The following is a 12,574-nucleotide window of genomic DNA, read 5'->3' on the forward strand; positions in this document are numbered from 1 at the left end:
TTTACCCTGCAATAAGGCAATATTCTGGCTTGAAGTGTCTACTTTTCTTTTTCTTTTTTAAGTTTATTTATTTATTTTGAGAGCAAGAGAGAGTGTGTGTAAGTGGGGGAGGGGCAGAGAGAGAGAGAGAGAGAGAGAGAGAGAGAGAGAGAGAGAGAATCCCAGGCAGGGTCCACACTGTCAGCAGTCAGCACACAGACTGACTCAGGGCTCAGACCTAGGAACCATGAGATCATGACCTGAGCTGAAGTCAGATGCTTAACCGACTGAGCCACCAAGGTGCCCCTGAAATGTTTACTTTCCTAAAACAGAACAGGAAAAAGAAAGGAAAAACTCTGTGGGTTAGATTTTCTTAAATAAGACAGGCTTTATACAGAAATGTACTATTTGTTGGAAAGTGGATACTTATAATTCTGATAATGGCCAACATATACACAGTATTCCTACTGTCAGGCTCTGTCCCAAGCACCTTACATGTATTGACTCATTTAATCCTTACAGCAGGGACCCCTGGGTGGCTCAGTTGGTTAAGCGTCCAACTTCAGCTCAGGTCATGAGCTCATGGCTCCTGGATTTTGCCCCACGTTGGGCTCTGTGCTGAGAGCTCAGAGCCTAGAGCCTGCTTAGATTCCGTGTCTCCCTCTCTCATGCTCTCTCTCTCTCAAAAACAAACATTAAAAAAGAAATTTTAAAAATATCTTCTGAATGTTTAACATTTGTTAGTCACTGGTTCAACTTACTTTGACAGAGAAGAAATAATATAAATGGTGAATGATGAAGAGTCAAAAATGAGTGATTCCAGTAAAAAATGCTTAAGGTAGAGGACACAGTCTAAAGATAGGTCACTCAACTGAATCACCTACAATGTAACCCTCAAAGCTGTTTGGACTTAGAATGTTTTTTAAATTCTAATTAAGTATTTCTTTCAAATTCCTCTCAGTTAAAGCTGTTTTACATTATTTAATTCATCTATCCATTTATTTAGTAATCTTAATGAACCCACAATACTGTACAAAAAAAGCCCCCAAAATTAAAATCAAGTTGAGGGAGAAAAAAAATCCACCCACACAAACAAATGCAAAGCAGAATGTGAACAACATGATTTAAAGTTGTGTTAAAAGATTAAACTGAGGGGGCGCCTGGGGGGCTCAGTCCGTTAAGCGTCAGACTCTTGGTTTCGGCTCAGGTCATGATCGAGCCCCACATCGGGCTCCTTGCTGACACTGCAGAGCCTGCTTGGGATCCTCTCTCTCTGTCTCTCTCTCTACCCCTCCCCCACTTGTTCTCTCTGTCTCTCTCTCAAAAATAAATAAACTTAAAGATATTAAACCGAGGCATTTAAAGGTTTGTAGGTGTTTATTTGAGCAAAAATTGATTTGAATCAAACAACACCAAGCCACAAGTGGTTAGGAGTGCTCCACAAGGACTGGGGAGAGAGAGAGAAAAGGTGGAAGAACCGCAAGGAACTCACTGGTTGGCTGCAGCTTAAGATTTTTTTTTTTTTGTAACATTCATTTATTATTGAGAGACTGAGAGAGACAGAGTGTGAGTGGGGGAGGGGAAGAGAGAGAGAGAGGGAAACACAAATCCGGAACAGGCCCCAGGCTCTGAGCTGTCTGCACAGAGCCCAACATGGGGCTCAAACCCCTAAACCCCTAGATCATGACTTGAGCCGAAGTCGGATGCTTAACTGAGCCACCCAGGCGCCCCATGATTGACTGTAGCTTAAAGCCTATTTGGCTTTTGTGCTTCCTTGTCCTTAGGTTTCAACTTTGTAGACTTGAAGCATTTACAGGCTCAGATTTTGGTTTGCTTGTTGTGGGTTCATTACAACCACCTGAATCTAATGGGCTCCTTGTTTAATTAAATTTAACAGTTGCATACAGAAACTCATAGGAAAAGTGGAAGGAGGACCTGGCAAACATTAAGTGCTCAGTAAATGTATGTTTAAGGAATAAATGTAAGATTACAGTAAGCTAGTCAGGACCAGTTTCTCGGAGTGAGAGGAGTAATGGGCATGGACTGAGGGGCAGTGGGTAGCCTGGCAGAGCAAATGGCATTAGCAAAGGCCCTGTGGCAAAAAGAAAAAAAAAAAGGGCAGGATGTAAGAGTTTCAACAGATTGGTTTGGTTGGAACGAAAGGGTTAGTTGGTGGGTGGAAAGGAAGAGTGTGAGGTTTGATAAGGTATGGTACGTTCTGATACCAAACCAGCTGTCATAACAAATTAAAACACTTGTAACACCCTAAGTATGACAGTTTTGTTCTTAGAACTTTGACTGCCTTCCTTGAAATGTATTGATAGTAAAACATTAATTCTATAAGACCAAGCTATTTAAGTATTATGTTGTAAATAGGCTAAAGGGAAATGCCATCGAGATGATAAAGCAAAATATAATGGTACAGGCAATGTCATGGATGGAAAAAATTTAGAGATTATCTATTGCAGTTCAGCCCCTGTTTTGCCAGATGAGAGAGATCAAAGATCCAGGCAGAGCGGGGTCCTAAGGCACTGACAATGCCAGGCTAGGTTGCTGCCTCACTAACCAACGGTTGCTGGAATCCTTACTGTTCACAGATCTACCTGTGTTGCATGATGATGCAATTAGAAGATCAATATGAAAAATATGAAACATAAAATTTACAGAGGGGCACCTGGGTGGCTCAGTCGGTTAAGTGTCCGACTTCGGCTCAGGTCATTAATTTACTGTTCGCTCCCGTGTTCTCTCCTGCGTCAGGCTCTGTGCTGACAGCTCAGAGCCTGGAGCCTGCTTGGGATTCTGTGTCTCCCTCTCTCTACCCCTCCCCCCCGCTCATGCTCTGTCTCTCTCTCTCTCTCTCTCTCTCTCTCTCTCTCTCCTTCAAAAATAAATACATGTAGGGGTGCTTGGTCACTCAGTGGGTTAAGCATCCAACTTCGGCTCAGGTCATGATCTTGTGGTTTGTGGATTCAAGTCCTGTGTCAGGCTCTGGGCTGACAGCTCAGGGCCTGGGGCCTGCTTCCGATTCTGTGTCTCCCCCTCTCTCTGCCCCTCCCCCACTCATGCTCTGTCTCTCTCTGTCTCAAAAATAAATAAACATAAAAATAAATAAACATGAAAAAAAATTTTTTTTAATTACAGCAAAGAAAAAAGACACCATACGCAGAAAATGTTGAAATCTAAGGGTGGGACGTTTAGATGTGGATTAGGGCAACAGCTGAGGGAAATGAGAGGAGAGGTCAAAAGACATTCCAGCTAAAAAACTGACAGTAATTTCTCAGAGGGACTGTCTGAATAAGGAGATTAAAAATAAGAATAGTAGCAGCACCTGGCCAGCTCAGTCAGGACACGATGCAACTCTTAATTTTCAGGTCGTGTTTTTGAGCCCCTGTCAGGGGACTTTATTTATTAAGTAAATAAAACTTAAAAAAAAAAAAAAGGAAGAACAAGGTAAGACGAAACAAACACCTCCAAGTATGAACCTGAGCATTAGACCTGATGGTGAAGTTTAGAAGTTATTCAGTTTGGGGCACCTGGGTGGCTCAGTTGGTTAAGCATTTGACTCTTGGTTTCGGCTCAGGTCATGTTCTCACATTTCATGAGTTTGGGCCCCGTGTCAGGCTCTGCACTGACAGTGTGGAGCCTGCTTGGGATTCTCTCTCTCCCTCTCCCTCTCTCTCTGCCCCTCCCCACTTGTGCTCTCCTTCTCTCCCTCTCTCTCTCAAAATAAATAAACTTTTTTTAAAAAGGTATTTCTTTGAGGGGCACCTGGGTGGCTCAGTCGGTTGAGCGTCCGACTTCGGCTCAGGTCATGATCTCACGGTTCGTGAGTTTGAGCCCCGCGTCGGGCTCTGTGCGGACAGCTCAGAGCCTGGAGCCTGCTTCGGATTCTGTGTCTCCCTCTCTCTCTGCCCCTAACCCACTCACATTCTGTCTCTCTCTCTCTCAAAAATAAATAAACATTAAAAAATAAACATTAAAAAATAAAATAAATAAATAAAAAGTATTTCTTTGCAAGATGAAAAGTTCTGGACATTGGTAACACAAATATGTGAATATATTTAACTATGGCAGTGTCTACTTAGAAGATAGTTAAGATGATTGATTATTTTATTTTTAAAAAAGAATAAAAAAATAAGTGCCCCCATAATTTTTCTTTTTCATGAGTTTTTTTGTTTTTTGTTTTTTTTTTGGGGGGGGGTTTGTTTTTAATTTAAACTTTTGTTCCATCTACTTTGAAGCTAGATCAGCTTTTGATGGTTCAGGAATGCAGATTCACTTGGGTCACCTAAAGTAATGGGCAGCTTGGCTATTTTAAGGATGCACATGACTATGAAGGAGATAAGAATATCAAAGGAACCTAAGAATAGCAATATGATCGGGCTTCAATTGGGAAGGAAAACAAACAGGGAATTGGACAAACTGCACACACTTGCAGCGGCTGGGCTCGCTTGTCACTCTTGGCTGCAGCAGGAATGAAGTCTTCTCCAACCACAGGCGTGACACCATTCCTCCTGTCTCTATGACTACCTGCTGACTACCCCGTTTAGTTATAGCTGCTGCTTACTCATAATTTCAGCTGACTCATAGTCTTTCTAGAACCGACTTTCAGCTTCTCTCCCCACAATCAACCGACTGATTCTCTCTGCATAGCTCACTTCAAATTCTTGAAAGGAAAAAAAAAATCCACCTGGCCTATTAGCTCAGTGTTCAACTTAAGTGGGCATCAGTATCACCCAGAGAGCTTGTGAAACCACAAAGTACTGAGCTTCATTCCTCGCATTTCTGATTTAGTATCTGGAGTAGGGCCTGAGAATGTGCATTTGTAGCAGAATCCCAGGTGATGCTGTCTACATCTGGGGGCCACTCTCGAAAACCACTGGCCTGGTTACTACGGACCCTTTTCTCTGTTTGGATAGAGCAGCTGGGGCTCTGCCTTGTGTCAACAATAGCAGTCTTCTGAACAGACTTTCTGACTCATAAATGGAGATTTTAAAAAACTTTCTTCTTGGGGAACCTGGATGGCTCCGTCGGTTGAGTGTCTGACTCTTGATTTCTGCTCAGGTCTCTTTTTAAAAAAATGTTTTAATGTTTATTTTTTTTGAGAGTGAGACACAGCATGAGCTGGGAAGGGGCAGAGAGAGAGGGAGACACAGAATCGGAAGCAGGCTCCAGGCTCTGAGCTGTCAGCACAAAGCCTGACGTGGGCTTGAACATATGATCTGTGAGATTATCACCTGAGCTGAAGTCAGGCGCTTAACTGACTGAACCACCCAGGTGCTCCAGCTGCTCAGATCTTGATCTCGATGCTTCGTGGGTTTGAACGCCCCGTCAGGCTCTGTGCTAGCAGCAGAGAGCCTGCTAGGGATTCCCTCTCTCCTTCTCTCTGCCCTCCCCCACTTGTGGTGTCTCTGTCTCTCTCAAAATAAATAAACTTAAACAAAAGAAAAACTTCCTTCTCTTATTGGCTTCCTCATTTAGGCAGTCTCCTGGGTCCTATTACTTTCACCTGGAATGTCTCTGACCCTTTTTACCTTCCTCAGTCGCTGCCCAATCCGGGGTCTCATCTCTCTGTACCTGCCGAAAACCTTCCTGTTCTAACCACCCCCCTGCCCCACCACTGCCCCACATGCCAGATTACCTCCCCCGTCCCCGCAAGCCCTCAGATGCTTTGTGGGTTGTCTCCCTTTGCTCATCTTGTTAAACTAAACACTGTAACATCTTTAAACTTTGTGCTCTTAAGTCAATAATTATTTATTTATTTATTTTTAAAATGTTTATTGATTTTTGAGACAGAGAGAGACAGAGCATGAACGGGGGAGGGTCAGAGAGAGAGGGAGACACAGAATCCGAAGCAGGCTCCAGGCTCTGAGCCGTCAGCACAGAGCCTGACGCGAGGCTCGAACTCACAAACCATGAATATCATGACCTGAGCTGAAGTTGGATGCAACCGACTGAGCCACCCAGGTGCCCCAAGTCAATAATATTTAAATGCTTGTTTTCCCCACACTGATATTTCCTTTCTATCATGACCTCTTACCCTTTCCCTTGAGGAACCCACCTATCTGAAATTTCTTGGGAACAGATTTTAGGGAAAAGCTGTAACGTTGTTTTTTTTTTTTTGGTTTTTTGATTGTTTGTTTGTTTAATGAAAACACCTCTGGGGGTGCCTGGCTGGCTCAGTTTGTGGAGCACGTGACTCTTGATCTCAAGGTTGTGAGTTAGAGCCTCGTTGGGTGACGAGAATACTTAAAAAAGAAAATCTTTAAAAATGAATGAATGAATGAATAAATAAAAATACCTGTAGAATTTACCCCCGCCCCCGCCCCCTGCCAAAAGACCTCTAGAACCCAAGCCCTCTTGAGTTCCATGACTACATTTCGACTATTAGCAGTAGCTGCACCTCACTGGTCCAAGGAGCTCAGTGTCTAATGCCAACCTCAACATAAGGTCCCTCCTACAAGCTCCTCCTCACATTTTTCTTGGGTCTTAACGACAACAAAAACAAAACAAAAAACAACTCCTACTTAACCCAGTCACCCAGGCTCTTCTCTTACTCATACTAATTTAGATGTTTCTATTGGTTCTTCTCTCCCTTCCCCTCATCCTATCCATCTAAGTTGAAGCCATATTCTACAGATTCTGCCACCCATCACAGGGGTGGCTGAAGCTGGCTCTTCAACCATAGAATTCATCACGGTGTTCCAAACTGTCATTTATTTTTGACCTACACCAGTATTCTCAAACTTTTCCAAAAAGTACCTCTAACAGCAGAGAAACTATAAAGGGTGAGGAGGAGGGTGTCCTTCAGGATTATAGCCCTTAGCAGCTTTTAACTCTTCCTCTGCCCACTTTGGAGACATATCTCGGTAGACTCCTGTTATCTTCAAAACAGGCAGGTTAGGGCATCTTTGTGGCTCAGTTGGTTAAGCATCCGACTCTTGATTTGGGCTCAGGTCATGATTTCATGGTTGTGAGATCAAGCCCCATGTCGGGCTCTGCACTGGGCTCTGTGCTGGGCATAGAGCCTGCTTAAGATTCTCTCTCTCTCTCTCTCTCTCTCTCTCTCTCTCAAAAAATAAAAATAAAAATAAAAGAAGCTTTTAGTTATTTGCCAGTGAGCCAAATGGATATTTAGAGAACATTTTTGGTTTAGCAGGAGCTTCATTCAGGGGACCTGGGTCCTGGTTTGAGAAGGACTCGGCAGACTCTACCTAGTCTCTCTGCCCTCAGTCTATGTGGCTGTTTCATTTCACTACTGCCTACAACCCACTTCAGTAGTTTCCAAAAGGGCCGCCTGGCTACCAAATTAAGTGCAAACTGCTTTCTTTAGAATTCAAAGCCCTCAGTATTCTGCTAAGTGAAATTAGTCAGAGAAAGACAAAAATCCTATGACTTCACTCATATGAGGACTTTAAGAGACAAAATAGAGGAACATAAGGGAAGGGAAACAAAAATAATGTAAAAACAGGGAGGGGGACAAAACATAAGAGACTCATAAATATGGAGAACAAACTGAGGGTTACTGGAGGGGTTGTGGGAGCGGGATGGGCTCAATGGGTAAGGGGCATTAAGGAATCTACTGAAATCATTGCTTCACTATATACTAATTAATTTGGATGTAAATTTTATTTTATTTAAAAAAAATTTTTTTTAACGTTTATTTATTTTTGAGACAGAGAGAGACAGAGCATGAACAGGGGAGGAGCAGAGAGAGAGGGAAACACAGAATCTGAAGCAGGCTCCAGGCTCTGAGCTGTCAGCACAGAGCCCGACGCGGGGCTCGAACTCACAGACCGTGAGATCATGACCTGAGCCGAAGCCGGACGCTTAACCGACTGAGCCACCCAGGCGCCCCATATTTTATTTTATTTTTAAAAAACATTTTTTTAAAATTTATTTTGAGAGAGAGAGAGCGTGACTGGGATAGGGGCAAAGAGAGAGAGGGGAGAGAAAGAATCCCAAGTAGACTCTGCACTATCAGTGTAGAGCACAATGTGGGGCTCAAACTCATGAACCCTGAGATTACCACCCGAGCCCAGACCAAGAGCTGGACACTCAACCGACTGAGCCACCCCTCCGCTAAAGTCTTTCTTACTAGAATTCTGCTACTAAATATATTTTTTTGTACAGGCTCTTCTCAATTAAGAACATGTGTTCTAGAGGAAAAAGAGCCAATTAAACAATTTTTAATTCATTTGTCTCCTCCTAGTGGCAGGCTTTTAAATATTGAACACAACGCCCTGTTTATATTTTTTAAAAATTATATTTCTGATTTTCTCATAAGATTCCTCTTATTAACTGCAATTAAAATCAATTGGCCCTCCCCACCAAATTCCATAGATTTTTTTCTCTCTTTGCTCTGTGGCTATAGAAAATCAGGTAAATTGTCTCCATCATGGCTCTTTTTAAACCAACTTACAAATTTTCCTTCATTTTGTTACTTCTTAGCAGTAGAGCCTCATTATTTAGAACACTTAGAAAGGCGTTTTCTTCCTTTATGGGACTGAAGGAAACCAGACCATTACCCTTTTTAATTTTTTTTTTTAACGTTTATTTATTTTTGAGACAGAGAGAGACAGAGCATGAACGGGGGAGGGGCAGACAGAGAGGGAGACACAGAATCGGAAGCAGGCTCCAGGCTCTGAGCCATCAGCCCAGAGCCCGACGCGGGGCTCGAACTCACAGACCACGAGATCGTGACCTGAGTTGAAGTGGATGCTCAACCGACTGAGCCACCCAGGCGCCCTGGAAACCAGACCATTACCCTTTATTCCTCCCCCATACCATCCCCTTTCTCGCAATGTCCCAGTAACTACTGTACTGGGACAGACACTGCCACCAAATCTCTTTCCAGTTAGCACTTTGAGCTGTGAAGCTCACAAGTTATAATTATGTGAGCAAATTTCTTTGACTCTTAAAACCAACAAGACAAGATTTGATTTTTTCAAAAAGATTTTATTGGTACGACAGGATAGTTTATGGAGATACTAATACCCTACATATTCCCCTTTATCCCTTCCAAGCAGGTACCTAGGCCTTTTGTATTCCATCGTCTTGATATCTAATGAATGTAAGGCTGAAGCTACTTGAAGACCATGCCTTTTCCTGTCCATTGTTAGAGTCTGAGCTCCCTAAAGAAATCACGCTAGAGGGCGCCTGGGTGGCTCAGTCGGTTGAGCGTCCGACTTCAGCTCAGGTCATGATCTCACAGCTTGTGGGTTCAAGCCCCGCGTGGGGCTCTGTGCTGACAGCTCGGAGCCCGGAGCCTGCTTCCGATTCTGTGTCTCCCTCTCTCTCGGCCCCTCCCCTGCTCGCACTCTCTCTGTCTCTCTCTGTCTTTCAAAAGTAAATAAACATTAAAAATTAAAAAAAAAAAAAAAAGAAAGAAATCACGCTAGATGTCTGACAAGGAAAGGAAGGGGGAGAGGGTGCCTTTATTCAAAACTGGAGTCTGGGAAGGAGTGTAAACCTGTGTGTCTTCATTCCCCTCACAGCACCCTGAACAGGTGCCAAGATCTGTACTCTGCTTAGAAAGGCTAGCCCTCTAAACATCACGGTTTCCAAACACAGCAGGGATTCTGGGGCTCTGGGAAACAGAGTCCCTGCATTTCAAGGACCCGTGTGACTTCCACCATGGGAATTTCAGCGGTAACCAATGTGGGCTGAAGACTGGAAAGTTCTCTCCAAATAGTGTGTAATATCTGGGAGTATAAAAGAAAGCAAATGGACAGAGACTAAATTTTCCTGTCATCCTGTTAAGTAAGTTACATGTTTTGAACATCATTCTTGATAATAATGACCTCTTGAGACTGCCATGAGGCTTAAAGTGTTAAAGCAAGCTAATGACACCTGACCCTTACCAACTCCCCCCAACCTCCTCCAGCATGGGTTCTTAGGCCATCTTCTTGGATCCAGGGCCAAATTATATTTCTGCTCTGCAGCTGCCATAGTATTTGGCCCTGAGGTGGCTTTCAAAGAGGTGGCTTTTTCCTTAATCATCTAAGCAATTTCTTTTCCCTGTTCCATTTAAAATGAGCAGCTTCTATTATCGTTGTTGTTTTTAAAAACGGCGATATGAAGTTATAATTCACATACCATAAAATCCACTATTTTAAAGTATACAACTCAGTGGGTTTTAGTATATTCACAGAGTTGTGCACCCATCACCACTAATCTTTCATCACCCACCAAACAAACCACACACCCAGCCGCAGTCATTCCCCTTCCCCCGAGGCCTTGGCAACCACTAATCTACTTCTCTCTATAGGCTTGCCTAGCGGACATCTCTATAAATGGAAGCATTCAAGGGGCGCCCGGCTGGCTCAGAGGAGCATGCAACTCTTTATCTCAGGGTTGTGAGTTTCAGACCCCACACTGAGTGTAGAGATTACTTAAAATAAAATAACTAAATGGAAGTATTCAGTATGTGGCTTTTTGTGTCTGCCTTCTTGGTGTAAAGCTTTCAAGTTCATCCATGTTGTAGCATGTGTCTGTACTGCATTCCTTTTTGTTGGCAAATAAGATTCCATATATAGATCTGCCACCTTTGGTTTATTACTTCCATTTTTTTAAATGTTTACTTACTTATTTTTGACAGAGAGAGAGCCACGTGAATGGAAGAGAGAGAGAGAAAGAATCCCAAGCAGGCTCCAGGTTGACAGTGTAGAGCCTGACATGGGGCTCAATCCCACAAACTGTGAGATCATGACCTGAGCTGGAACCAAGAGTCAGACACTCAACTGATAGAGCCATCCAGGCACCCCACTTCCCTTTTTTTAAAGCAACCTTTACACCCAGGGTGGGACTCGAGCTCCCCACCCTAGATCAAGAGCCAGAAGGGATGCTCTAGCTCTATCGACTGAGACAGCCAGATATTGGCTTCTTTTTCTTTTTTTTTTTTTCATGTTTATTTATTTTTGAGAGAGACAGAGCATGAGCATGGGAGGGGCAGAGAGAGGAGACACAGAATCTGAAGCAGGCTCCATGCTCCCAGCTGTCAGCACAGAGCCCGATGCGGGGCTTGAACTCACAAACTGCGAGATCATGACATGAGCTGAAGTCGGACGCTCAACCGACTGAGCCACCCAGATGCCCCTCTTCTATATTGAAGTAAAGATAATTTAGTCTTTTTAAGCTGGGATCTGAGACTTTTTATCTTTTTTAGGATTGAGAATAGAATGGTTTTTTGTTTGTTTGTTTGTAGTAAGCTCTATGGCCAACATAGGGATTGAACTACAAAACCTAGAGATCAAGGGTCGCATGCTTTACTGACTGAGCCAGGTAGGCACCCTGAGAATAGAACGAATTAAGAATGAACTCGGGGCGGGGGAGGGGGTAAGGAGCACACACCTGGGTGGCTCAGTCTGTTGAGCATCCGACTCTTGATTTCGGCTCAGGTCATGATCTCATGGTTCATGGGTTCAAGTCCCTGAGTCCGGCTCCTCGAAGGCATCACGGAGCCTACTTGGGATTCAATCTCTCTCTCTCTCTCTCTCTGTGCCCCACCCCCACTCTCACAATTTCTCTCTCAAAATATATAAATAAGCTTAAAAAAAAGAAAAAAAGAATGGATTCCAGGGGCATCTGCTTGGCTTAATCAGTAGAACATGAGACTCTTGTTCTTGGGATTGTGAATTTGAAGCCCCCGTTAGATGTAGAGATTACTGAAAAAAAAAAAAATCTTAAAAAAAAAGAAGAATGGACTCCAATTACAAACCATTGAAATTCCTCCCAATCACCAAAAGCCTTCTCTTTTCTTCCTCTTTCAAGGCTGATGCTGACAGGTTATTATGCCCAATAAATATCTGTTTTACTGTCCAAGATGTTTCAAACTTTAAGCTAATTTTCAAAGAGCTTGAGCTCTAGGCTATGAAGCCAATACTATAATGACTCCAGTCCTCCCAAGGGAATGGATTTCTAGTCTGTGTGCTAAGTTATAATATTAAAATTACTTTATATAGATTTTGTATCCATGATTTTGTAAATACATAGAATATCTCTGAAATGACATATAAGAAATGGGTAAAAATGGTTGCCTACAGAAAGAGGATGTTGGGGAACAGGGATGGAAAGGTAACTTCTCACTCCATATCCTCTTGTAAGTTGTTCAAAATAAATAAAAATAATAATTACTTCATAAATAGTAAACAGGAATAACCTTGATTAGAAATATGAAGCTATTTATTTGAAAGGGACATCTTGAGTTGTTACACTGACCTTGCAAAACACACATTTCTCATTCCTCAAGTCTTTGTGGCTGCTGTTCCCTCAGCTTGGATTATCCTCATTATCTTCCCTTTTACTCCAATAAAATCTGACACTTTCTGTAATTTTTCAATTTACAAGGCACTTTTATTTTTTTATTTTTTAGTTTATTTATGCATTTTGAAAGAGAGAGAGGGAGAGCCCTAGCTGGCGAGGGGCAAAGAGAGGGAGACAGAATATCAGCACAGAGCCCAGTGAGGGGCTTGAACCCGTGAACCGTGAGATCATGACCTGGGCCACAACCCAAAGTCAGACGCTTAACCACTTAACTGAATGAGACACCCAAGCACCCCAACAAAGCACTTTTAGTTACAACATGATCTAATCT

Source organism: Panthera uncia (genome assembly GCF_023721935.1).
Source record: "Panthera uncia isolate 11264 chromosome B2 unlocalized genomic scaffold, Puncia_PCG_1.0 HiC_scaffold_24, whole genome shotgun sequence".
Lineage (NCBI taxonomy): Eukaryota > Metazoa > Chordata > Mammalia > Carnivora > Felidae > Panthera > Panthera uncia.